The sequence below is a fragment of the Nymphaea colorata genome, chromosome 10 (genome assembly GCF_008831285.2).
Source record: "Nymphaea colorata isolate Beijing-Zhang1983 chromosome 10, ASM883128v2, whole genome shotgun sequence".
NCBI classification, from domain to species: domain Eukaryota; kingdom Viridiplantae; phylum Streptophyta; class Magnoliopsida; order Nymphaeales; family Nymphaeaceae; genus Nymphaea; species Nymphaea colorata.
This window is the reverse complement of record NC_045147.1, coordinates 19,512,896-19,540,696: the sequence shown is the minus strand read 5'-3', so window position 1 is coordinate 19,540,696 and position 27,801 is coordinate 19,512,896. Positions and strand designations below refer to the sequence as shown.

The following is a 27,801-nucleotide window of genomic DNA, read 5'->3' as shown; positions in this document are numbered from 1 at the left end:
AATTTTTTGTTAGAAACCAAAAACCTGAAAACTTAAAATCTAACATCCCAAAATCTTAAATCACTTTATATTCTAGATATGAATTAATCAAACACATGTGCCATTTTATGATTGTAGTCTTTCCCTCTAGGTTTAGGGCTTCTTCGAGACCAGAGTAGAAACTTGCATGCCAATTAGATTGTCGCGTATCTACTGTTTACAATATAAAAAGCAACACTTAAAAATCAAACAGACTTTTACCCAGCCAACCAGCTATGCTGGATCTCTCAAGTTGAAGTTATGTCGAATCTCATGTGATGGTTTTGTCACTTATTGGTTATATTAAACATATCATTGATTTATCTTTCAAACTATTCAAATGACCTAAATGACCAACTCTTTGTAACTCAATCACCAATAGCATGTCACATATTGGGATTCCTGGGTGCATGCCTAAATATCATTAAAAAAATTACCTAATTTATTTTATATAATTAAATTGAAGAAAACACCAAATGCTGGAACTTCTCTATACTATTAGTAGCAGATATGAGTACTTTCGTAGTTAATCAAGAACACCAAATGTTTATTTCATAGTTAATCAAGAACACCAAATGTTGACTTCTCTGAGGCAAACTTTTAAGTTAGTAGAACTGTTACTAGGAGAAGTCTGCCATATTTTGCAAATACCCTAAGTGGGTGTTTGATTGCCCCTGATCTAAAACCATCTGGATTTAAGAATTGTAAGTTTAAGATCATACCCTTTCCCCTTATATCTTAAAGCCGACCTTTTCTCAATGCAAAAAAAATGGATCTTATGTTTGACCCAAGGTCTTTAGTTTGGTGAACCCTAGATTTTATCATGGAACTTTTACTACATGGGCATAAACATGCCACAACAGATCAGATTCATCGATTTCAGACATTCTGAAGTAATCAGACGCCCCTTAAGCTTTTTGTATAATTTCAAAATCAACGGAAAAGTGTCAGCATAAATTATTTTGGTATATATTAAAATTAACTAATTTACAAATAGTTAAACATGATCAATAATACTATTAGGTATCCTAAAGGAGGTTAATGCAAACTAAACACCATTTTTATTTCTCATATTTTAAATATAATTTATTTTTCAACTAATCTAATCAGATAACAAGTAAAATTTAAATACACCTATATTAAGCTTTAGTAGCATGGATAAAAGGCTCGACAAAGCATTAATTAGAAGAAAAGTAACCATGTATTGGAGGGAAGACGATGAGTGAATAAGCCGAGACCGAAAGGAAATGCCTACGCGCGGGATGTGGAGGCCATATTGATATTAATAATGCTGCTTCGATGAAGCTTTGCCTCTCCCGCGCTCGCGTGCTTCCAGCCCCCTTCACCACCGCTCGCTCCCCCGCCGGCGCTCTCCACCATCACCGCCAGTCAGTCTCCAGCCGGCGATATCTCCCATGCCCCTCGGCTAGGGCGAGGAGGCTGCTCCGGAAGGAGATGGGTCGGGGGAACTGTGACCCTAGGCAGCGATTATTTGGCGGGCTTTTTTTAACCTTCCTGACCCGTTCATCCATCCACAGTGAATGGCAATTTGGCGAGCGAGGGTCTTAATCGAGGAGTCTCGATTCTCTCAAGCTGCATTATCTAAGGTAATAGCATCCCTCTATCTCTCTCTCCCTCCGTCTCTTTCGCTTTTTTTATTTGTTTCTTTCTCTTTCTCTATATTTCTCTCCGACTAATTCCATCCATTGCATGCACTCGCTTCCATTGCCAAGGGTTTTGGATGTCGTTCCTTCCACTCTACCATGGGGTTTGAAGGAAATGTATGTATCTGGACTCTTCGTTCGGTGTTTTCTTCATTTATGTGTTGCATGTGTCTGGTTTGTTTAAGCATGAATTTATTGTGCCAGTTGGAGTTATGCTGTAAGGATGGATTCATCGTCTATCGGATCTCTACAAGGAACAGATTCATGTTTTGTTTTATATCTTGGTGAAGAAACCAAGAATTTTCAGCTATTTCGTACGGGACTAGCCCATTTCAATGCTTCATGCACGGGCCTGAAACTGATCCAATGATGCAATTTAACATACAAAAATTGGAAATGTTCCCTTTATTGACCAAGTATTAAAAGAAAAACTCTCTCTCTACGTATTTAAGTTACTCCCCAATTTTATAAATCAAGTTTCCCTGTATCTTTGTGACACGGATTTGATGGTAAAATGTCATAACCAAGCTTTGACCATGATTTGTTTCTAAATTGGTGAGAAATAGTTGGTTGTTCAGTAACTGACGTCGTTTGATGTGGCTGCTTTTTGAGGTAAATTCCAGTGTATTGTGATCGACTGAGTTGGTGTCGTGCCTTATATGCTTCATAGTTCATAGTATATACACAATAATGAATGTTGATATTTGCATCCAGTGGAAAAAAGACAATCCCGTAAGGGTAAAAATTCACTGGTAAAACAGATAAAAGTTAAAGTTGTTATTAGAAATAACTGATAGAAGTTGTGCCTTGATATTTGCTTGTAGTGAAAAGAAGATCAACCCCTCAGGGTAAGAACCACTAGCAAAACATGTTATCGTTATCAGAAATAACTAATAGAAGTTATACTGTAGTTCCACATTTGGGTTGAACTGCATATGCGGTTGAATAGGGCTCTGTTCTTAAGTGGGAACTTTTTGTGAGGTTTAAACCTTAAGAGTATATTTGCATGGGTAATTGGTGATTTCCGACCACTTGTACCGCATTGGTTGAAGATGGACTTGTTGGTCCCTTGCTATTCATTTTGTCTTTTTCTCCCTTGAGCAGGAGATGCTCTAAATGTTCTTGCTTCCTAACCATGAATATAAATGGTTCAGACTTGGATAATCTAAATTCTGTGAAGCCAAATTTGGTGAAAATGTGACTCTAATTTCTCTTGTTGAGCAGGGGTTGGCCTTTGTACTTGTTATTAGTCTTGATTTAATTCTGATCTAGGATACACTTGCATTAAGAGAAGCAGTGTTTTATGATCTGAACAAATTTATATTCTTTTGACACACTTATTTATGCATTTTGTGCATCATATGCAGACTATAGTGAACTAGTGAAATTTTGAAATTGGATCTTTGTGGCAACATGTCTCCTAAATGCAGAATTTTTTCATTGATAAGGTTTGTCAGACTCAACGTCTACTCCTGGGTGGTCCCAGAGTATCAAGGTTTGCCTCCTTGTGCAATCTGTGTTATAATCGAAAAGTAAGATATATTTAAATGTGGCTATGTCATATCCAATTTTCTTTTGCCTTTGGCGTTAGTTATACAGTATTTGGTGTCATGCAGTTTTTGGTTGCAATCAGCTTGTTGTGTGGCTCTTCTTTTGAGATGATTTTGCTCGTAATAAATTGGTTGAAGATCATCTTAGTCATTCTGAAAAAGCTTTGGCATATATTTACAATAATCACTTCATGTACTTTTTCATACTTTATTTACGTTTTTGTTGTATTACATTTGTGTATCAGTGGCAAGATTCAGTGTGGATGCCATTTGAGAGGAAAACTCATCATTTGACTTGAAAAGGCTTCCTTTGTTTATCATTCTCATACATTCACAAGTCAATGGCTCCATCATTGAATCTTGGATAAGGTGAGTAATTTGTGTTGCCCTCTTGTGATTAATGTAGCTGTAGATATAGGTTATGTTCATATGTATGAAGCAGGAGTCTCATTGGACTATGTATGTGAGATAATGACTCTTGTTTTCTGGACCTTGTTACTCATCTCAAAATTTTTAAGAAAAAACTGAACGAAATTAAATTTGCTATCATGGTAAAATAGATTGGCATTCATTTTCATGAATGCAGTAGACTAGACACTTTTTTGTCCATCAACGGGATCTTTGTTTGATAGTTCATGAAAATGAAGCTTTAGTCTCAGAATATGTACTGCATAAGAACTTATTTCGCTGTTTATTTTGACATGCTATTTTTCCACACTAAACTAGTTCAAAATACCAGCCTCTATGTGCCTCCTTGGATTTGCACAAGATGTTTGGATTGAAGGGTATATGTCTAATTTGCTTCCTTGTCTCACTCTTGGCAATTTCTCATTTTGTTGCTTGCTATTGATAGTGCTCTATGATTTGATAAGTAGGAATAGAGTTTTTCCTTTTTCTTCAATTGGGAAAAACTGATGTTTTGGGTCGAACTTGCTCTCTCTGTTCTTTTCCGTCTCTCTCTACTGTATTTCGTCTATTTGCTCTTTTCTCGCAGCTCTGGTGAAATCTTGTTGCTCGGAGGCCATACATCCTATTCTCTAATTCTCATATGATCTTTCATACTTGATCCTTCTCCTCTGTTTCATTATTAGTCTACACCTGATTTTTCAAACACCTCAATATGCTGTCTGAAAAAATGAAGAGAGAAGGGGGGGGGGAGAGAGAGAGAGAGAGAGAAGGAGATGGTCTTCATGTTGGGATTCATAAATTTGTTCAGATTTGTGATGATCTCAATTCAACATTTTTGAGTCTTTTCTACAAAATATGATCCCATAGAAGCTGGTATAATGATCAGAAACAGCTGCTCATCCTCAGGAGCTTAGAATTTCGATGATTATAGACCAATAATTAACTTCAACATTCAATGGTTTGTTGTCCTCATCTAATGACCCTATGCAAGAAACATTAAAAGTTAGGTTTTGTGGTAGTAATGAATATTGCTGCAACTATGGAAAGGTTGTAATTTCATTTTTCTTTTGAAGGCCACACGAATCGTGAAAAGCATTTCAGAATTTTGTGATCAAGTTCTTATGTTTTACCTTTGTATACCTTCTGGTGTTTGAATTTTGCACATACTTTTCACTTCTGAATTTGCATGTGATTTCCCCACGAACTGAAACTCTTCATTAGTAACAGGATCTGTTTTTAAAAAAAGTAAAAAAGACTAAACTTCTAAGCTCTGTCAAAAATTTCCTGCTCTAAGAAACTCTTAAATTCTTAATGCCAATATATATATATTTTATGTTGGTTAGCTTTTGGACCACGCCAACAATAAAAGCATGCTTGGATTTATAAAACCTCAAATGCTTTCACCAGCATGCTTAGATGTACAAATCTTCAACATGACTTGAATGAAGGGCCAAAGACACATTGATGTGTAGAAGACCCACATTACCGGAAATTGGATTTTGTTTAAGGGTGTTATTAATTTATCGATCTGAAAATTGGATTCTGTTTAAGGGAGTAACTAACTGATTGGTCATAAATTAGTATTCAGTACTTATTATACTTTTCAAGGATAACTTGGCTGCCTTGATAGTGCTCTCTGTTACGCTAGCAAGTGAAGAAAGTGAGGCTTCCCCCTCCATAACTGTAACACCCCATAAGTTTAGTCCCGTATCGAAGATTGTGAGGGATCTTCAAGGGCTTATAAAAGAAGACTATTAATGAGATGATTGTCCTGGTTCCTAGCCTTTTTAGGATTGGAACTGAAACTGCTAGGGGGCGGGTTGGGATCCGTCGAACCAGGGGCCTGAGCCCGGGAGTGGGTCGGGTTGTTATAGTGGTATCAGAGCCGGTTCAACACTCGGACCTGGGGTCCCACACGCGCGGACGCGTGTGCCTTAAGGGGGGTGGATTGTAACACCCCATAAGTTGTCACGATCCAATTTTTGACACCAATTTTTTTTCTTTTCATTTCTATAATAGCGGAAGCAACATTGAGTCATGACCAAAACATAAAGAAATCAGACATTGTTTTATTTCAATAAGAAAACATTTGGACCCAACTTATGGGGTGTTACAATCTTCGATACGGGACTAAACTTATGGGGTGTTACAATCCACACCCCTTAAGGCACACGCGTCCGCGCGTGTGGGACCCCAGGTCCGAGTGTTGAACCGACTCTGATACCAAAGTTGTCACGACCCAATTTTTGACACCATTTTTTTTTTCTTTCCATTTCTATAATAGCGGAAGCAACATTGAGTCATGACCAAACAGTTAAAATGAACACAAGTCCACAAATTACCGACGTAGTGCCCAGAATGCCAATGCCCGTCCATCACAAAGCCTGAGGTCGTCACTCCAAGAGCCGAAATCTATCAAAGACTACCTGTAGAGATAGAAAGAAGGGTCAGAGTTCCTCTGAGTATGGAGAAAATGAAGCCATGAATGGAACATGGCCCAATAAAATAATATTTTTCTTTTGTAAAACAAATATCTTCAAATCTTAGCACATATTGGAGTTACGTCACATTATCAGAAACAAAACGAGGTGTGCACAACCTCCAAAATTTCGTAGGCTTCCAACCGTGGTTCTCTGACAGTGTCATGGTCATCGTGCCCAACAACAGAAATCCCCGTAGGCACTCACGGGCAGAACAGAACATTTCTTCACCAGGCGATCCAACGAATCGAGGGTACCCGCAGTGAAGCCTCCTGAGATATCCCAGATCGCCGCTGCAGCAGCATGGTCTCTCTAGGAACCCGGGGTGAGAGACCAGGTGACGTCTCGCTCCCAAACAGAAACAGAACAAAATCCCGGGCCCTTGTGCCGCCCAATACCTTGTGGGCCCTCCAGTACAGACAGAGGAGTGGGCGACAACAGTGAGCCTCGCGCACCACTACCTCCCGGGACAAAACCAAACACTGGGCAACAACAAAAGCTCGCACTCACATAAACCATCGCACAAAGCCCACGTTTCGCCTTCGAATTTCAAATGTGAGGGTTTTTCCTTACTAGACCTTGTCTAATACCCCTCTCAGAAACCGCCCTCAGGCTCGGTTTCCCAAACAGAAGCAATAGGCCATTTTCTAGTTCAATTTAATGACAACAAAACAAAGTCGAGTTGACAATGCATCTATACAAGTATATCACGTTAAAAAATCTCACATAGTATGTTGTAATCATTGTATAGAACAAAAGATTTCCGAACCCTTATTCTGAAATTTTAAATAAAACTAAGGGTACCACAAAGCAATAATACATAACAATTCATTTTTTTACTGAAATTTCAAACAAATATATGGAAACCCTCTTTTGGTGATTTCTAAGAACTCGGAAGGTGCTATTTCGTATGAGATATTAGGCTTATATTGAAAAGAACTTTTACGAGCCTCTTTTTGCAAAAGATTTTCATTAAAGTGTTGCGGCATGAGTGCTTAAAAATTATAACAGCTTTTTCGTAAATTTTGCTAATAAGGTGGACCCGTTTTGTAATTTTTTTGAGTTTTGTTATAAAAACGGATCACACTCGTTTTTCTTCATTTCTCGCCCTTGTTTTCTCTCTCTCCGCACGAGAGCTCCTCCCCTCCGCTCGTTCGACCGACGGTGGCTTCCACCGCTTCTTCAACAACACAAAATCAGCAACAGGGAGGGACTTCTTCCCGTGAGTACCAACGCGAGGGTTCCAGGTCGCCGCCCACCATCCGACCGACAGTGGAGCTTCCACCGGCGCGCCACCACTTCCCGTCGTCTTCAAAGGGGGAACGAACCCGGGAGAGAGAGTTGTCTTCCTCTCAAGCCATCTCTGTCCAGCGGCAGCGACAGTCGCCGCCGACCAGCCCAGAGAGCAAAATGGGGCAGCAGAAACCCACGACCCGTCCTCGGTTTCTCTCAACACAAAGAGGGTGTAGGTAGGTTCCGGTGGTTGCAATAGTGGACTGGTCGAGGGCAACCAGTCTCTCACGGTGTTCCCCTCTCTTGAAGCCCTCAGGTAAAAGCAAGAGTGAAGAAAACAAGAGAACGTCTCTTCTGTTGGTGTCAGTGGCAAAGGAAAAAGAGTCATGGGCATCGTTGTTCACGGAGGTGGACGTCCGAACAGAAGTGTTCGTCCATCATCAGAGATTTGGGAATGTGGCCCAATCTCACGGGGATAAATCATACCCGTTATCCTTTATTTTCGCAACTTTGATATCACCATTCATACATGCATGACTATGTTTATCCCTCTGTTTCTCTTCTATGGTTGTTTTGAATCCTCTTCCAGAGCCCTCAAATTAGAGAGACATGCCCTGTTAAGGGTCGTTTGTGGTTTTGATTTTCTCACATGAATTGCACAGCATAATACATGAACTCGAAGCTTTCAAAACCCAATTAGACGAGCATATCATACATTGCATATATGAATCTAACATGCTTTATTTCTAGAACCTCATGCTTGGATTCATCTCTAGGCATATGCATATATAATTCACTTATAAACATAACTACCCACTGAAAATCAACCAAGAAATATACGACTACATGCTTCATTCAAAACTGAAATTTCCCATACCTTTGAAAATCTGAAGCAGACTTCCAGCAACAACCTCGTTCCTTCTCAACGGCCACCAATCTCAAACTCAACAAAAAGAAGAGCAAAAGTGAGGACGTCCCTCACTCTCTCTCTATTGCTGAACTCTCTCGTTTAGTGTTGCAGCAAAACGAGTGATTAGTTGTTGTAAATTGTGGTTAAATAAGCCCTTTTCAAGTCTCCCCAAATTACCATACGAGTTTCGCTTTTAGTTTCTTTTCCCCCCACTCCATTTCCCCTTTGCAGTTATAACCTCCCATTATGGTAAACGTGACGGTTACAAAAAGATAAGGGAAACGAAATCGTGGGTCTTACATCCTTCCCCCCTAAAAAGAAATTTCGTCCTCGAAATTTGAGTGTACCTTATTGAAACAATTGGGGATAACTCTTTCGCATGTCTTCTTCTGGCTCCCACGTACATTCTTTGCTGCCATTCCACTTGAACTAGTGGGATGGTCTTCTTCCGCAACACATGCTCCTTCCGATCTATGATCCGAAGCGGTTTTTCCTCTGTTGTCATGTCCTCTTGCAAATCAACTTCTTCGTAGTCTATCACATGCGAAGGATCAGGTATATACTTCCTTAGCATCGACACGTGAAATACTGGATGAACATGACTATACTGCGGTGGAAGTGCAATTCGATATGCAACCTCGCCAACTTTTTCCAGAATCTCGAACAGACCAATGTATCTTGGGCTCAATTTCCCCTTCTTTTCGGATCGAAAAACACTCTTGGTGGGTGATATCTTGACAAATACATGATCTCCTGCTTCAAAAGCTAGCTCTCTTCGTCGTTGGTCTGCATAACTTTTTTGTCGACTCTGAGCAGCCAAAAGTTTCTTTCTAATCATGTTGACCTGATCAGTGTAATGTTGGATCACCAAAGGGTCCTCAATCTTGTTGTCTCCTATCTCAGTCCAACATGATGGTGATCTACAAGGTCGGCCATAAAGAGCTTCGAATGGAGCCATTCCAATGCTAGAATGATAACTGTTGTTGTAGGCAAATTCGGCCAACTTTACATGTTTATCCCATTTACCCTTCCATTGCAACACACATACTCTTAATCAAGAGTCTGAATGGTTCGCTCAGATTGCCCATCTGTTTGCGGATTAAATGTTGTACTCAGTTTCAATTTTGTTTCCAACGCTTCCTGTAATTTTCTCCAAAACTTGGATGTAAATCTTGGATCTCTGTCGGAGATGATTGATTTAGGGATTCCATGCAGTCTCACAATTTCATCAACATATAAATCAGCTAGACTTTCAAGTGATTGCGAAATCTTGATGAGAAGGAAATGTACGGATTTAGTTAGTCGGTCCACCACTACCCAAATAGCATCGTGCTGTCGTCGAGTACGTGGTAACCCCACTACGAAATCCCTGGTGATGTCTTCCCATTTTCATGGAGGAATTCTATTTGTTGCATCAAACCACCTGGTTTATGATGTTTTACTTTAACCTGTTGGCACACCAAACATCGTGAGACGAACTCAGCGATCTCTTTCTTCATTCCTGGCCACCAAAAGTTTATTCTTAAATTTTGGTACATCTTGGTGCTTCCCGGATGTATAGTATAACTCGCTTTGTGTGTCTCTTCAAGCAGCTTGTTTTTCACCTCTGGATCATTCGTAACCCACAATCTACCGTTTTGCGAAATGCTGTTTTGGGAATATCTTCATCCTTAATTCGCAATTGATGGTATCCCGACCTCAAGTCTATCTTAGAAAACACTTTTGCTTCCTTTCGCACACGTTATGGGCATTATGAGTTTCGAGTGATGCCTTTTGGACTCACAAATGCCCCAGCAGCTTTTATGGATCTCATGAATCAGATATTTCACGAGTACTTAGACCGATTCGTTATAGTGTTCATTAACGATGTGCTAGTATACTCAGAGTGTGAAGCAATGCATGCGGCACATCTCGAGATAGTGATGAAGATATTGAGACAAAATCAACTGTATGCTAAATATTCCAAGTGAGTTTTGGCTAGACAAAGTGAATTTCTTGGGACACGTAATCTCTAAGGAGGGAGTGGCAGTTGATCCGGCCAAAGTGAAAGCTGTACAATAATGGGATGCGCCAACTAATGTGTCAGAAATCAGAAGTTTTCTTGACTTGGCAGGTTACTACAGGAAGTTCATCAAAGATTTTTTGAAAATTGCAATCCCAATGACTAAACTGGTATGGAAAGGAGTGAAATTTACGTGGACAGAAGATTGCCAGAAGAGTTTTCAGATATTGAAAGACAGTTTGACTAGTGCCCCAATTCTAACACTGCCAAATGGGAGGAAAGGATTTGTTGTATATACCTATGCTTTAGGAACAGGTTACGGAGCGGTGCTTATGCAAAAGGACAATGTTATAGCTTATGCCTCTAGGCAATTAAAACAACACGAGAAGAACTATCCAACACATGATTTGGAATTAGGAGCTGTGGTATTTGCATTAAAAATATGGAGACATTACCTCTATGGTGTGGAATTTGAAGTATTTTTTTACCACAAATCACTCAAATTCTCGTGGGAAGGAACGAGGTTGTTGCTGGAAGTCTGCTTCAGATTTTCAAAGGTATGGGAAATTTCATTACCTCTATTTTCAAAGGTATGGGAAATTTCAGTTTTGAGTGATTTGTTGTAAAAAAATACTTCAAATTCCACACCATACCACACCATAGAGGCAATGGAATTTGCATTAAAAATATGGAGACATTAGGATGGAATGAAATTTCCCATATGATTTGTGGTAAAAAAATACTTCAAATTCCACACCAAAAAATACTTCAAATTCCACACCATAGAGGTAATGGAATTTGCATTAAAAATATGGAGACATTAGGATGGAATGAAATTTCCCATACCTGCATTAAAGGACAATGTCAGGTATGGGAAATTTCATTCCATCCTAATGTCTCCATATTTTTAATGCAAATTCCATTACCTCTATGGTGTGGAATTTGAAGTATTTTTTTACCACAAATCACTCAAAACTGAAATTTCCCATACCTTTGAAAATAGAGGTAATGAAATTTCCCATACCTTTGAAAATCTGAAGCAGACTTCCAGCAACAACCTCGTTCCTTCCCACGAGAATTTGAGTGATTTGTGGTAAAAAAATACTTCAAATTCCACACCATAAAGGTAATGTCTCCATATTTTTAATGCAAATACCACAGCTCCTAATTCCAAATCATGTGTTGGATAGTTCTTCTCGTGTTGTTTTAATTGCCTAGAGGCATAAGCTATAACATTGTCCTTTTGCATAAGCACCGCTCCGTAACCTGTTCCTAAAGCATAGGTATATACAACAAATCCTTTCCTCCCATTTGGCAGTGTTAGAATTGGGGCACTAGTCAAACTGTCTTTCAATATCTGAAAACTCTTCTGGCAATCTTCTGTCCACGTAAATTTCACTCCTTTCCATACCAGTTTAGTCATTGGGATTGCAATTTTCAAAAAATCTTTGATGAACTTCCTGTAGTAACCTGCCAAGTCAAGAAAACTTCTGATTTCTGACACATTAGTTGGCGCATCCCATTATTGTACAGCTTTCACTTTGGCCGGATCAACTGCCACTCCCTCCTTAGAGATTACGTGTCCCAAGAAATTCACTTTGTCTAGCCAAAACTCACTTGGAATATTTAGCATACAGTTGATTTTGTCTCAATATCTTCATCACTATCTCGAGATGTGCCGCATGCATTGCTTCACACTCTGAGTATACTAGCACATCGTTAATGAACACTATAACGAATCGGTCTAAGTACTCGTGAAATATCTGATTCATGAGATCCATAAAAGCTGCTGGGGCATTTGTGAGTCCAAAAGGCATCACTCGAAACTCATAATGCCCATAACGTGTGCGAAAGGAAGCAAAAGTGTTTTCTAAGATAGACTTGAGGTCGGGATACCATCAATTGCGAATTAAGGATGAAGATATTCCCAAAACAGCATTTCGCAAAACGGTAGATTGTGGGTTACGAATGATCCAGAGGTGAAAAACAAGCTGCTTGAAGAGACACACAAAGCGAGTTATACTATACATCCGGGAAGCACCAAGATGTACCAAAATTTAAGAATAAACTTTTGGTGGCCAGGAATGAAGAAAGAGATCGCTGAGTTCGTCTCACGATGTTTGGTGTGCCAACAGGTTAAAGTAAAACATCAGAAACCAGGTGGTTTGATGCAACAAATAGAATTCCTCCATGAAAATGGGAAGACATCACCAGGGATTTCGTAGTGGGGTTACCACGTACTCGACGACAGCACGATGCTATTTGGGTAGTGGTGGACCGACTAACTAAATCCGTACATTTCCTTCTCATCAAGATTTCGCAATCACTTGAAAGTCTAGCTGATTTATATGTTGATGAAATTGTGAGACTGCATGGAATCCCTAAATCAATCATCTCCGACAGAGATCCAAGATTTACATCCAAGTTTTGGAGAAAATTACAGGAAGCGTTGGAAACAAAATTGAAACTGAGTACAACATTTAATCCGCAAACAGATGGGCAATCTGAGCGAACCATTCAGACTCTTGATTAAGAGTATGTGTGTTGCAATGGAAGGGTAAATGGGATAAACATGTAAAGTTGGCCGAATTTGCCTACAACAACAGTTATCATTCTAGCATTGGAATGGCTCCATTCGAAGCTCTTTATGGCCGACCTTGTAGATCACCATCATGTTGGACTGAGATAGGAGACAACAAGATTGAGGACCCTTTGGTGATCCAACATTACACTGATCAGGTCAACATGATTAGAAAGAAACTTTTGGCTGCTCAGAGTCGACAAAAAAGTTATGCAGACCAACGACGAAGAGAGCTAGCTTTTGAAGCAGGAGATCATGTATTTGTCAAGATATCACCCACCAAGAGTGTTTTTCGATCCGAAAAGAAGGGGAAATTGAGCCCAAGATACATTGGTCTGTTCGAGATTCTGGAAAAAGTTGGCGAGGTTGCATATCGAATTGCACTTCCACCGCAGTATAGTCATGTTCATCCAGTATTTCACGTGTCGATGCTAAGGAAGTATATACCTGATCCTTCGCATGTGATAGACTACGAAGAAGTTGATTTGCAAGAGGACATGACAACAGAGGAAAAACCGCTTCGGATCATAGATCGGAAGGAGCATGTGTTGCGGAAGAAGACCATCCCACTAGTTCAAGTGGAATGGCAGCAAAGAATGTACGTGGGAGCCAGAAGAAGACATGCGAAAGAGTTATCCCCAATTGTTTCAATAAGGTACACTCAAATTTCGAGGACGAAATTTCTTTTTAGGGGGGAAGGATGTAAGACCCACGATTTCGTTTCCCTTATCTTTTTGTAACCGTCACGTTTACCATAATGGGAGGTTATAACTGCAAAGGGGAAATGGAGTGGGGGGAAAAGAAACTAAAAGCGAAACTCGTATGGTAATTTGGGGAGACTTGAAAAGGGCTTATTTAACCACAATTTACAACAACTAATCACTCGTTTTGCTGCAACACTAAACGAGAGAGTTCAGCAATAGAGAGAGAGTGAGGGACGTCCTCACTTTTGCTCTTCTTTTTGTTGAGTTTGAGATTGGTGGCCGTTGAGAAGGAACGAGGTTGTTGCTGGAAGTCTGCTTCAGATTTTCAAAGGTATGGGAAATTTCAGTTTTGAATGAAGCATGTAGTCGTATATTTCTTGGTTGATTTTCAGTGGGTAGTTATGTTTATAAGTGAATCTGTATATGCATATGCCTAGAGATGAATCCAAGCATGAGGTTCTAGAAATAAAGCATGTTAGATTCATATATGCAATGTATGATATGCTCGTCTAATTGGGTTTTGAAAGCTTCGAGTTCATGTATTATGCTGTGCAATTCATGTGAGAAAATCAAAACCACAAACGACCCTTAACAGGGCATGTCTCTCTAATTTGAGGGCTCTGGAAGAGGATTCAAAACAACCATAGAAGAGAAACAGAGGGATAAACATAGTCATGCATGTATGAATGGTGATATCAAAGTTGCGAAAATAAAGGATAACGGGTATGATTTATCCCCGTGAGATTGGGCCACATTCCCAAATCTCTGATGATGGACGAACACTTCTGTTCGGACGTCCACCTCCGTGAACAACGATGCCCATGACTCTTTTTCCTTTGCCACTGACACCAACAGAAGAGACGTTCTCTTGTTTTCTTCACTCTTGCTTTTACCTGAGGGCTTCAAGAGAGGGGAACACCGTGAGAGACTGGTTGCCCTCGACCAGTCCACTATTGCAACCACCGGAACCTACCTACACCCTCTTTGTGTTGAGAGAAACCGAGGACGGGTCGTGGGTTTCTGCTGCCCCATTTTGCTCTCTGGGCTGGTCGGCGGCGACTGTCGCTGCCGCTGGACAGAGATGGCTTGAGAGGAAGACAACTCTCTCTCCCGGGTTCGTTCCCCCTTTGAAGACGACGGGAAGTGGTGGCGCGCCGGTGGAAGCTCCACTGTCGGTCGGATGGTGCGCGGCGACGTGGAACCCTCGCGTTGGTACTCACGGGAAGAAGTCCCTCCCTGTTGCTGATTTTGTGTTGTTGAAGAAGCGGTGGAAGCCACCGTCGGTCGAACGAGCGGAGGGGAGGAGCTCTCGTGCGGAGAGAGAGAAAACAAGGGCGAGAAATGAAGAAAAACGAGTGTGATCCGTTTTTATAACAAAACTCAAAAAAATTACAAAACGGGTCCACCTTATTAGCAAAATTTACGAAAAAGCTGTTATAATTTTTAAGCACTCATGCCGCAACACTTTAATGAAAATCTTTTGCAAAAAGAGGCTCGTAAAAGTTCTTTTCAATATAAGCCTAATATCTCATACGAAATAACACCTTCCGAGTTCTTAGAAATCACCAAAAGAGGGTTTCCATATATTTGTTTGAAATTTCAGTAAAAAAATGAATTGTTATGTATTATTGCTTTGTGGTACCCTTAGTTTTATTTAAAATTTCAGAATAAGGGTTCGGAAATCTTTTGTTCTATACGATGATTACAACATACTATGTGAGATTTTTTAACGTAATATACTTGTATAGATGCATTGTCAACTCGACTTTGTTTTGTTGCCATTAAATTGAACTAGAAAATGGCCTATTGCTTCTGTTTGGGAAACCGAGCCTGAGGGCGGTTTCTGAGAGGGGTATTAGACAAGGTCTAGTAAGGAAAAACCCTCACATTTGAAATTCGAAGGCGAAACGTGGGCTTTGTGCGATGGTTTATGTGAGTGCGAGCTTTTGTTGTTGCCCAGTGTTTGGTTTTGTCCCGGGAGGTAGTGGTGCGCGAGGCTCACTGTTGTCGCCCACTCCTTTGTCTGTACTGGAGGGCCCACAGGGTATTGGGCGGCACAAGGGCCCGGGATTTTGTTCTGTTTCTGTTTGGGAGCGAGACGTCTCCTGGTCTCTCACCCCGGGTTCCTAGAGAGACCATGCTGCTGCAGCGGCGATCTGGGATATCTCAGGAGGCTTCACTGCGGGTACCCTCGATTCGTTGGATCGCCTGGTGAAGAAATGTTTTGTTCTGCCCGTGAGTGCCTACGGGGATTTCTGTTGTTGGGCACGATGACCATGACATTGTCAGAGAACCACGGTTGGAAGCCTACGAAATTTTGGAGGTTGTGCACACTTCGTTTTGTTTCTGATAATGTGACGTAACTCCAATATGTGCTAAGATTTGAAGATATTTGTTTTACAAAAGAAAAATATTATTTTATTGGGCCATGTTCCATTCATGGCTTCATTTTCTCCATACTCAGAGGAACTCTGACCCTTCTTTCTATCTCTACAGGTAGTCTTTGATAGATTTCGGCTCTTGGAGTGACGACCTCAGGCTTTGTGATGGACGGGCATTGGCATTCTGGGCACTACGTCTGTAATTTGTGGACTTGTGTTCATTTTAACTGTTTGGTCATGACTCAATGTTGCTTCCGCTATTATAGAAATGGAAAGAAAAAAAAAATGGTGTCAAAAATTGGGTCGTGACAACTTTGGTATCAGAGTCGGTTCAACACTCGGACCTGGGGTCCCACACGCGCGGACGCGTGTGCCTTAAGGGGTGTGGATTGTAACACCCCATAAGTTTAGCCCCGTATCGAAGATTGTGAGGGATCTTCAAGGGCTTATAAAGGAAGGCTATTAATGAGATGATTGTCTTGGTTCCTAGCCTTTTTAGGATTGGAATCGAAACTGCTAGGGGGCGGGTTGGGATCCGTCGAACCAGGGGCCCGAGCCTAGGAGTGGGTCGGGTTGTTCCAATAACTTTTTTCACCTGATTTCAAGTATAAAAATGTGTGTGGTGGTGAGGGCAGTTCTGGACTTCCTCACCATATGTCTAACTGCCATCAGTACAAAGATAACCTATATGAACTAAAGATTGTCTAGGCAATCAAAGGTTCACTTATAAATATCCAACTGTATAGTACATGTTTCAAATGACAGGTCGAACATGTTCAGAAAGCTCATTTTGAGTTTTGGAGAGGAACAACAGTATAGTACTATAGTGGTAACCTCTTCTATCCACTATTAAACTTAGTAGGATGTTCTTACGCCTTAGTGCTCACTGTAGATTTTTCATTATTCAATAAAGTGGCGCCACATTGATCTTAGCCACACTGAGGTGTCTGCACTCTGCAGCCTATTTGTTGACTGTTCTTAGAGAAAAGATTCTCGAGTCTCTATCATGCAATGCCATAGGAAATATCTAACGTATCCAATTCAAGACATTTTTAATGTTTTTAAGTCATCTCACCTAACTACTGCATAGCTCTTATGCTTTTACAATCATTCATTACTAATATAAATGGACAAATATATGCACACACACACACACACACGTAAACCCATCTTTTCTCTTGCTCTCTCATTTTTTTTCTCTGTACAACAATCCTCCTGTCAATTTTAGGAAAGAGAGGAGACCTGAAAAACGAAAGAAAAAAAGGATGTAGAAGTTTATACTGGAATTTGATATAGGGCTTTATAAAGGAAAAGAAAGTCGACTGATTTTACTTTGCACACTGTGATTCATTGTGAAAACTATGCTTGCTTTCAATTCTTTGATGAATGGGGTGGGAAGCTTGGTTATCAAAACAATGCGCATAGAAAAGTTGGTGTTGCTTGTCAATGTTGATCCTAGTTCATGGTTCTCTGTTTAACAACCACAGCTCGATCGTAGTTCATACTAAATCTTGCAAAATATCAACTAGAATACCTCAAGAAAATTTTGTGAAGTGTCTACAGTTAGTGTTCATATTGTCCCATCTTCTGACAACTATGATGCGATGTTCTTTTCCTTATATTTTTCACTTTTCTCCTTCGGTTGCATGTTAGGGATGCAATCATTCTATGATTTTCTACACCGAGCCATGCTTTTGAAAGTTTTGTCTTACAATTTCAAATGCTTATGCAGAGAAATCCATTTGAAGGAATCCCACAGAAATCCTAAGACTGCTGGATGAAGAGGCAAAGTAGAAAGCCTTAAGATTCTCAAAGTTTAATAATGAATGGTTAGAGGAGAACAACAATTGGCCAGACATTGCTTCATGGTTGGTCAATTGGTGGATATCCTAAGCCTACCAGTGATGTAATAGTGACGAGGCAGTAAAAGAGAACAAAGTGCTGATAACTGGAGACAAGTTGTTGAACCACTTAGAAACCATATATATAGATGAAAAATCTTGTTAAGGAGCACCGACTAATTGATGTATTAACAGATGGAATATTCAAGCATACAGTATTTCTTCTCTTGATTTCTATGAGGAAGCTATTATGAGACCCTGAGAACATTGTTTAAAGATTATTTGTTTCTGTAACTTGCATCTTATGATTACCTGGTGATAGAGGAGCTAGGGTTGGTCCTGCATCCATCTGATGTTATTGAACGCTGGTGGTTGTAGTGATTCTTGCTGGACATGACATCCTGGAAGCTTTTCAAAGAATGCTTATTCCAGTCATGTCCATTCCCTGGTTGATGGACTAGAAGTTGATACTTCCTAACATTTAATGCACCATTTACAGATAAACATTGTTACATGACAATAGGTTTGATAAAATATTTTTATGTCTGTTCATCTATGTTATGTAGTTTAGTCTCAAAAAGGCAATTTATAATGCATATTTGTGCTTGTCAGGAACAGTTGGTGTCAAGATCCATCAAATGCAATGCGAGGTTCATTCAAAAGCCACTAACTGAAGAAGCTATTGCAGCTGCAAGGCGCATGTATCTTGAGAATTGGAATTCATTTTCTATGTTACACTTTATTACTGCTCTATTTAAAATTTAATGCCATTCCTACCTGCTTGAGCAGTGATACTCTATCTAGTCCAAAGCACTTGTTGCTTTTCACTTTGCACTGATTTAGAGTTGACACTTGGCAGTTGGACAAGGTCAATGGCATGGTGGATTTTAGGCTTTTAGCAAACAATGGAGATCTTCATCCAACGGTAGTTTTAGGCATTGTGTGGAACCAAGTGAATCAGTGAAGGTAAGCATGTGATCTGGTCTTTGATTGATGGTAATTATATCCAGTTCTGATTTTGTCTTCATTATATATTTCCCCAAACTGCCATGTAAGCAGAAAACGAAGCTACAGCAGTGTCACCGGATATGCATTGGAGCTACAGCGGTGAAGGTGTGACCGGTTGGCTACAACGGTGGAAGGCGTCACCGCCATAGATTGGCGACCTAAAGATCGTCAACGGTGACTTTTTAGGCCGTACAGTATATGGCATATTCATATACCGGCGACTATATCGGTGATATTAACTGAGAAAATATTCTGCTTGATGAAGAAGGGTCGGCAGTACGGCCGTAGCCACTTAGATGGAATATGATCAGTAGCACCCGTTTAAGATGCCATAAGCAAAGGTGTCCAAGTCCCATGTTTGAAGTCTTTGATTTTTATTGTGCTAGCAAGGGCTACAGCCGGACTTAATTAAGATGTTCAAGTTCAAGATGTCCACATTTAATTTGATACGCTGTGCTTTCTTATTTAGTTCGGCAAAAATAAGCTCTACCTCAGCTCGTTAATAATACTAATAAATTTTTGAATGGAAATTAGCTTGGACTAGGTTATGCCCATTGGACGGGTGATCCGTGAGAGATTTTATTAGCTAATTAGAGATTAAACACAAGTACATGTTCATGAAATTTATCTTCATCAGGCTTAGATGACTCTCATTTATGTAGATTATTTACTTCATGCTCGACGTTCTCAAAGAAGGCATAGACATGTAGAAAGATGGATAATGGTTCTGAAATTCTGCACTTTTTAACGTATGGTTGCCCCAGTTATTTCACTCTGTTTTCTTATGTATCTAACTGATCCAAACTTGATCTCTTGAGACCCTAACTTGGTAAAAAGTGTATCACATTCATGATACGTGCGTCACTATTTGGCAGGTTTCCGATCCATTAATGTATGGCGTTGGCGGCATATCCAATTAACTAATATGTGCACTCTATATCCAAGCTGAACAAGTTATTGACCTGTATGCCACTGCCGGCACGGCGAAGTGCCAGCACCGTCCACTTCATCAGAGGTTGGATTCATTAGGACCTTTAACTTAAATAGGGTACGGTTTGGATTTGATTTAGATGTAGCCTAACTTTTACCTAACTTAACTAAACGTCCATTCTATCCTTTTCATGCTCAACCAAATGGCATCTTATGTTGGACAAGATCAAAATCTCAATACCCCAACAGAATTCTTGAAAAAATAAAAGATGAGTGGTTTAACGTGGTCTAGTGAATTTTTCACCCACATCCATGGAAGATACAGCTACGGACATTACCGATGGTGTTGATTTGGAGGAGATAACACATCACATTTCTCAGAAGTGTTTATTTCAGACTTATTTCCAATAACAATTCCCTGATGCACTAGGTCTTTGAATCTTAGCAATATTTCCGGTCTTTGGAATTTCATTAGATCCCATGATGTTGATTCTTAACCACCTGAAACCCAAAAGAATATTAGGAACAACCTAGATTGATTGGCGCGTGCGTGCATGCATGCATCATCCACATGCATGCATGTTCTGTTTGTGTGCTCCTGCTGCTTTCTCCTCACTCAAAGTTTCTCAAGACCCCACTTCCCAAGAAGTTTACGTTGGAAATAGTTTCTTTCGCGACTTTTCCTGCTTTTTCGAGAAATGCATGTGCCTTCATTCAGGAGCGCAGATGGTCTCGGGTCACGGTTTTCAGGTTCTGCTCATCCTTTTCCCTGTCACCGAATTTCTATGTTGTGGATATCAACAATTTACCAAATTCGAAGAACAAAGTCAGGCTGCTACGTCATAGTCTTCAACAAAATTAAGTTTGTCAAATATCTGGAACTCAAAAATGTGCGGCTCCCTTTTGAGATTATAAAAGAAAAAATTGCCTGGAAATTAACGAAGCTTTTCCCACACTTCAATTGCGGCCTTCTGTTCCCATGATGCTTCACGTTCTGCACATATGTCGCCGATTATTCAGTCAAACTATAAGATAAGGTGCGCAAAGTACGTTTATTAAGGTAGGTACTAAATTATATTCATTATTTCATGTGAAGTACTGTTGTTTAATCTTATGCGAAAAATAAATAGTATTGTACGTTGTTATTTCTTTTAAGCAACAGTACAGTCGAACTGTAATTCAGCAAAGTTTTACTCGTATTTAAGGATTGTTAGCAAAGCGGGGCCGGCCATGTTAACAAATGAGAAACATAAACAGTACGGTTGATTTTTCTAGATTTCGAAAGATCAACTTTTACAGGAAAATATTCACGAATTTTAATTCTTCAGTCATTCCCGAGACATATTCTCACACCAAAGAATAGTTTCGAACGTCTAAATGTACCCCTAGCAAGCCATTTCTTGGACTACGATGGATGCTTCACTTGATCTGTTCGCCGTTTGTTTCGTAGAGCAGATCACGTCTCTCGATGGCTGAACCCTTATAACGTGAGACTCTCGATGGTGTTCGCCTTTAAGACATTCATGAGTTGGGCCGAATTAAAGTTTCAAAATTTTAACAGGGTTAAAATACAACTTTTCAAAATTTTATATAGGATAAAAGAGTTTTTTTGTTTGATTTCATGGAACTTTTGTTCTGGGCATTGAAAAGTTAACAGACAAAAAAATTAATTCTTAGCATTTAAGTTCCACCGAATCAGGTAGAACTTTAAAAGTCCCACTTGTTTAAATGAAACTTTAATGTTGGTACTAAAATTTTATACCGGCATGTTTGAATATATAGAAGTATACTGTAGAGTTGGAATTCAAATTCGGTGGAAAGTTCCAGTTGCAGACAAAAACATGACCTTAGTACCAGGAGTTTTGGAGCAGTTGTGAAACTTTAGCACCGGTATTAAAGTTACACCTAAATAGGAAGAGCTTTAAATTTTTTGCCAATTAACTTCCCAATGTCCAAACAAAAGTTCCATAAAATCAAATTAATGGGGTAAAGGGGAAGTAGAACAAAAATTTCACCAAAAAAATACCAAATGCTAAATACCCGGTAGTTTTAAGCTCCGGTGTTTAGTTCTATGTATTCAAACCCTACTTAATGGTTCCAAAACTCTCAGCACCAAACTTTTGTATTTGTTTACAGCTGCAACATTCCACCGAATTAATTTGAACTATAGCTTTAGCCCTATAATAAAGTTCCATGTATTCAAATGGGACCTAACAGTGGGCCAGAAAATTAACTTATTATTATTCGGTATACATATATACTTTAGATCCGCTGTCTAACGTAACATTTATTATTGTAATATAAAAAACTTTTATACCCTCAAGCCTCTCACCGTCCCTAACTCTCGTTGCAGTTCCGTGGCTGCCTTGAACTTGTCCCAAAGAAATATAACTTGTATACAGCTAGACGTGCATATCTTTAAACGATTGTTGGCTACCTAATTGCTTAAGATGTTCCAAATGAATAGATCAATATTTTAATACTCTTTTCGACCAAACGGAATTGTGGTGGATATTGAGATAAGGGGTATTTTGACACTTAGAACACGAAGAAAGCATATTAGAGCAAGAATATTAGATTTCATGTTTCAATTCTTTATGGCAATGAATCTTGACATCTTGTGAATGTCAATGCCGTCGTCCTCTAAACCCAAAATAATATTCTTCAACTATGTGTTTTAGCTAGCTGGAAATGCGTGCTTGCCGATGCAATGCGGATGGGAGGTCATCTCCCCACTTTTATTAAAGAGAATAAACGAATGCAACATATGTACTAGAAAGGCGGCTTTTAAACTTCTAAACGCAATGTATTTCTTATGAAATGCCCTGTAACACCTTTTTTATGATACAATTGGAAGGCCTTGACTCTTAATGTTTTGAAAAGGTTATGGCGATCGATCAGAATTTTACATGATAAAAGCATTGTTCTTATAGTTCATCATGTTTCAGTTTTTGTAGACAACAGTTTCTTCTTGTTACTTTATTTCTTATTGCTATGATCATTGTTTTTATTTTTTTTTGCTATTGTGTTCATATATATATATATATATATATATATATATATATATATATATATATATAAAAGCCACTGATTGGCTGATTAATGTATTGATGGTGATCGGATGAAAAACTGAAGGGTCAGACCCACTTTATTGGAGTTGTTAATGGTCCAAGTCGCGCTATATGTATGTGAATAACATTCCGATACATAATATTTTTGGGATGCGCAGTACTGCTATTTTAATACATGTAACAACTCTGAAGTCTAATCCGAAATATACGAATATTCCTGTTTGAATATCTTGCCAGTGACTTTTTGTATCGTCTTCTACAGTAATCGAATATATGTAATGATAACAAAGTCAAACGATCATTGGGACGATATTCCGTAAATCAGTTAAAAACATATAAACTTTTAGAGGTGTTTTAAAAAATAATTGTAAGCTGACTTATAACAAGCTTAGTTGGCCACCAAATCAAATCGATTGATTTGCTATCACGGATTGAAGCCTAGGCGTGGACTTTTCATGATATTTTTTTTAAAAAACAGTACGCGTTATCGTGTAATTTCCTGGCATGCACGACTTCAGTATCAGCAGAAAGCGGCTGTGTTCTACCATTTCAATTTTCACGTAAGGGTATTTTTATTATAAAAATATTTTTAATTCCATGATGTTGCCGCTATGTATGATCATTTAATTCTACCAAACTGAAATTATAAACTCCCCAGAACTCACCAAAAACAGTTTATTGATCAAAGCCCCTTTTTGAAAGAAAGCTAAAACTAGAAATCATGATAGTTTTGTGTTTTTATCAAAGAAAAACTTCTGCAAAAGCTACTAATACAGATGGTACATCAGAAGTACTCCTTAGATCTCATGTCATGATACCAATGTACTGGGAAGCACAGAAAAGTCTGCACCTCGGAAACATGGCGTACAGGACTTAATGTCATTGATTTCTAACATACATATCTCGAAACAATCGAGAGAGGTGATGTCCATAATATCAGAAAATATCGAAAATGCAGTAGATCGGTAGCTGATATACATGAGTTTGAAGCGATCGAACTGTGAGTCCACAGTTGTTTTCCTGAAAAGAGCCATAATCAGTGGACGCCATGAAGCTGAGATGCCAAGGATGATGACGGACGGTGATGATAGAGACAGTGACGAGGTTCTGCTGTTTCGATGGGGCCCCCAACGGACTCGGAGGGGAAACAGTCTCACATGGATGGGCAGAAATGGACGAAGCGCTATCAGGCTGGTGTTCTGTTGCTGCACATGGTAGGCCGCCTGTGAGGGAGAACCCCAGTAGTCAGCCGGATGGTTGGCCGGCCGGCCGGCAGCGGGAGCAGCAGCTAGCATTCATATTGCCAGTCAGTGGGCTATCAGTCAAACGCGGCCATTCAATGCCACCAGCTAACCCTACCTATCACCTCTCCCGGTTGACATCGTCTACTAAATGTGGTACAAATGCACTGAACTTTAGAAATTAGAATCATACACTTTAGCGGGAGAGAGAGAGAGAGGAAAATGATACACTATCTTCTCAGTTACTTCTTACACAAATTTATTATTGGAGATAGATTCTTCATCTTCGTAAATATGCATCTTAATAAACAGATCACTTTTTTCAATAGTTCGTTTACCCACACACACATCATACACGAAACATATAAATATACGCGCTCGATCAACCAGACCTGGATATTTCTACTAGCTAGACGTGCATTTTTCAAGCAAACAACTGCATGCGTGTGATCTTGGCATCTGAAACAAACGCGTTTTTTTCCATACGCGCGCCCACCCATCCTTCACCAATTAAAATGCTTAAGTTGAACGTTTGTTAAATCAAGCATATACGTTGGCACGAAACTCTTGATCTCGTTTCTTTGAGAAGTCCTTTAAGCGACCAAATCCTGAGCAAGGGAGAACATTTTTCTCTTATATTATTTAACCTACAATTACAGAAGGCAGGGCTGCGATTTGAGATTGCTCCCTCCCGGAGGTTCGAATCCCGCAGTTTCTGTTATGGCCATTAAACTCCATGGCCACAGTTCAATGCAAATATATAATCCCCCATCTGCCACATTATGAGATTACGGCTACTTTAAATGGACATTGGGCCCGACCGGAGCCAGAGGTTTAACTAAACGCGCTGCGCATGCAGACACATGTATGCATGCATCTGTTCATTATGCAGTACTGCATGCACGTGTGTGTATATATATATACATATAAGAGAGATAAATGGCGTTGCCATTGAGAAAGCCAAAACTCATTGATTGCCTGCAAGAAGTTCTTGTAAAATTGACTAGATCAGCGATTGACGGCACAAAATCCACGAGCAATTGTCCCTTGCTTGTTTGAATGGATGAGCTAGGTAGGTTACAGGCCATTTTCGCGTAAGGTTGAAGTAAAGGGGCGGCCGCAAAGTGGTTGGCAGCAAGTATGATGTGGATGGGACTACTTTGGCTTTAGAATTCCTCTGTCGGTAATGCTCGGTAATCCTTGATAATGACTTCTCATCCCATCTCTTCCACGACTCTTCGCCATCCTAACGCACATGCATATTTCTCCAAGTCACAACATGTGGTATGGGCATTGTAAACCCAAAAAGCTTGTAGTCCTTTGAAAGGGATTTGGATTATAAATCTTGTCGCCGTTATTACGACCTAATTCGTTATTCTTTTGAACCGTAAAATGTTCTGAAGCATGCTTTGTGAATTCTATAACGAACCGCACATAAAAAGGAAAGCCGTGACATCTCTTTGAAGTGGTGGAAAGAACCACAAAAATAAGTAAAGAAGTAGGATAAGTTTTAATTTACTACAATCGGATTCCTTGGTCATAGGCCGTTGGAAAGTAAAGAGTTTGGCTTACAGATACACAGAATTTCAAATATTTGTCTACTGTCACAAAGTTTTAAAATTTCATTTGTGTTTACTTAAATTATAATTTTGAAAATAATTTCCCCCAAAAGATAGCAATAACTCTATACGAGATTGGGGTCCTCTTTGGCGTGTGGAGGTCCTGCAATCTATAAATAGTGTTGCAGGCACAGTTGGGTGAGTGAAGAAAGTCAACTCTTTTAGCTCTTGGCAGGTGGTTATATGCATGTACTCGATATAAAGGTTTGTGCCACAGGACTGTGTGCATGACACTTGCTCTTAACGGTGGGCTAGGGTCATCTTCAAAGTGGGTCATGGGTCTACATGTCATGCACCGTGCACCCAGATTCATGTAACTACCTCCCTCCTTTTTCACCAGAGTTTATACTTAAAATGAGATGAAAATCTGTGGAGTTTTTATTTCCTATGTTTGACACCATCTGAACGTTCCAGACAATTAATCTTGATTGAAGCAGATTTTACTTGGGCAGTCAAGCTTTTCCTTAACCTAAATTTTGTCATTTACGTTAAATATATGTAGTTTGTAGTGTCATTTTATAAACTATCAACCAAGTTGAGTAGATCACAATAACTAAGTGGATTGAGTAGATCATAATAAGTCAACGTAGTTTCAGATTTATTCAATTGGCAAATAATTTCATGAACTTTGATTATGACCGCTGCAACTCTGGAAAAATATCTCAGATGATAGGTGCTGTACATGGAATGATGAAAAGACGTGATTGCCACTTACTCTCTTGAAAAAAGTAGTTTTATGGTGTTAATCTTTAATTTGTCGTTATATATATTGGAGGAAATTAAATATTTACAACTTTAAACAGGCTAGACAACCAACATCTGTCTCGGTATTTAAAGCAACTGATAAAAAAGAGTACTGTCTGGGTTGTCATGCCACAGCATTAACGCAGGGTTCAGTTCATGAGTAGCTTTCGTAGTTGAATGCTATCATATAAATCTTTACCATCTCATCAGTAGCTTTCATAGTTGAATTTTATCATATAAATTTTTACCATCGACATTTATAAGGATTTTCTACGAGTGAATAGGCAATGAGATTATGAAATTCAAATACCCTTCAATGTTCTCTGCCCGTGCTTTTACTACATACATACATAGAATATATATATATATATATATATAAACCGAGAACTCCAACGCATACGCTACGTTTTGATGGTTGTAATTGGGTAGCTACCGTGTTCTATCTGGTTTGTATGAATAAGTGGGAGCATTCAATTCGACAGGATAACAAAATGATACTTGGAAAAGAAGAACAATAAATGTGCGGATCACAAAGAACACGGACGCGAATGGGTCTAACATGGCTTCTTCATAGAGTTTCGTCAATTTTGGCCGACCACATTTTGGTTGGACACCTGACGGCCCAGGTTTTGGTCAGCTGGATTTTGACTCTTTTTTTTTTTTTTTTTAAGTTCAGCTAGGAGAAATCACATTCAGTGGTAAAACTCTAAGGTGAAACTCTTATGCTTCTAAGGTTTTGATTTGGAAATGTATCTTTTAATTCGGTTGTTGGGCTTACCATTATTTGAATTAGCCACCCTGATGAATAACACGCTAAATCATAATAATGACCATGAAATTCAAACTTCCAGATCTTTGAATGTGAACCGCTTTACTGTCCGGTTACATTATGCCCCTTTAGGTCGGATTAAACAATTTGCTCTTTTACTTTGCTGGTAAATAATTAGGGACTCCGTAGGTGGAAAGATTCTGGTGTCTTTCAAATTTCTTCTTCGCCTGATGTTGATGAATGATGGGAAGTACACAGTTGAATGCCTCAATGCAATGGCCTTCTTTTACTGTTCTCATTCTCCTTCAACAGTCCATTGGCGCAAGTCTTCCTTCCTCAAAACTGAGTTCAGAGTTCCAATCTTATCAATACCATGGAACACAGTACACACTCAATATCATGGACTAAGTAATGAAGAAACTTTGTTGGGATGTCATTTTTTTGTTAGGCATCATACTGATTTGATAGATCGGCACTTTGGGTCTATTTCGGATCCAAAAAAGTCTGATTATTAGCAGTATTCTCTGGCAGGGAGCACGTCTCCTCGATCTTACGCACTCTGATCGCTATATATGGCCGAACTGCCCAATGGTTTTTAAAGAAATAAATAACACATATTTCGTTAGTGCTTAGTGGAAAAACAATTT

At 39.4% G+C, this 27,801-nt stretch overlaps 1 long non-coding RNA gene across 3 annotated transcripts; it reads left to right on the top strand.

Annotated features, from left to right (window-relative positions):
• Positions 1–1,248: 1,248 nt before the first annotated feature.
• Positions 1,249–19,313, top strand: LOC116261686 (uncharacterized). 3 transcript variants are annotated; one of them, XR_004174355.2, is made up of 5 exons: positions 1,249–1,625; positions 1,752–1,799; positions 3,478–3,601; positions 18,385–18,738; positions 18,832–19,313. It is a non-coding gene; the product is annotated as an uncharacterized LOC116261686 (long non-coding RNA). The 3 variants fall into 3 exon arrangements; XR_004174353.2 differs by lacking the exon at positions 1,752–1,799 and having other exon boundaries at positions 1,258–1,625; positions 18,385–18,473; positions 18,632–18,738; positions 18,832–19,308; XR_004174352.2 differs by lacking the exon at positions 1,752–1,799 and having other exon boundaries at positions 1,257–1,625; positions 18,832–19,309.
• Positions 19,314–27,801: the final 8,488 nt, after the last annotated feature.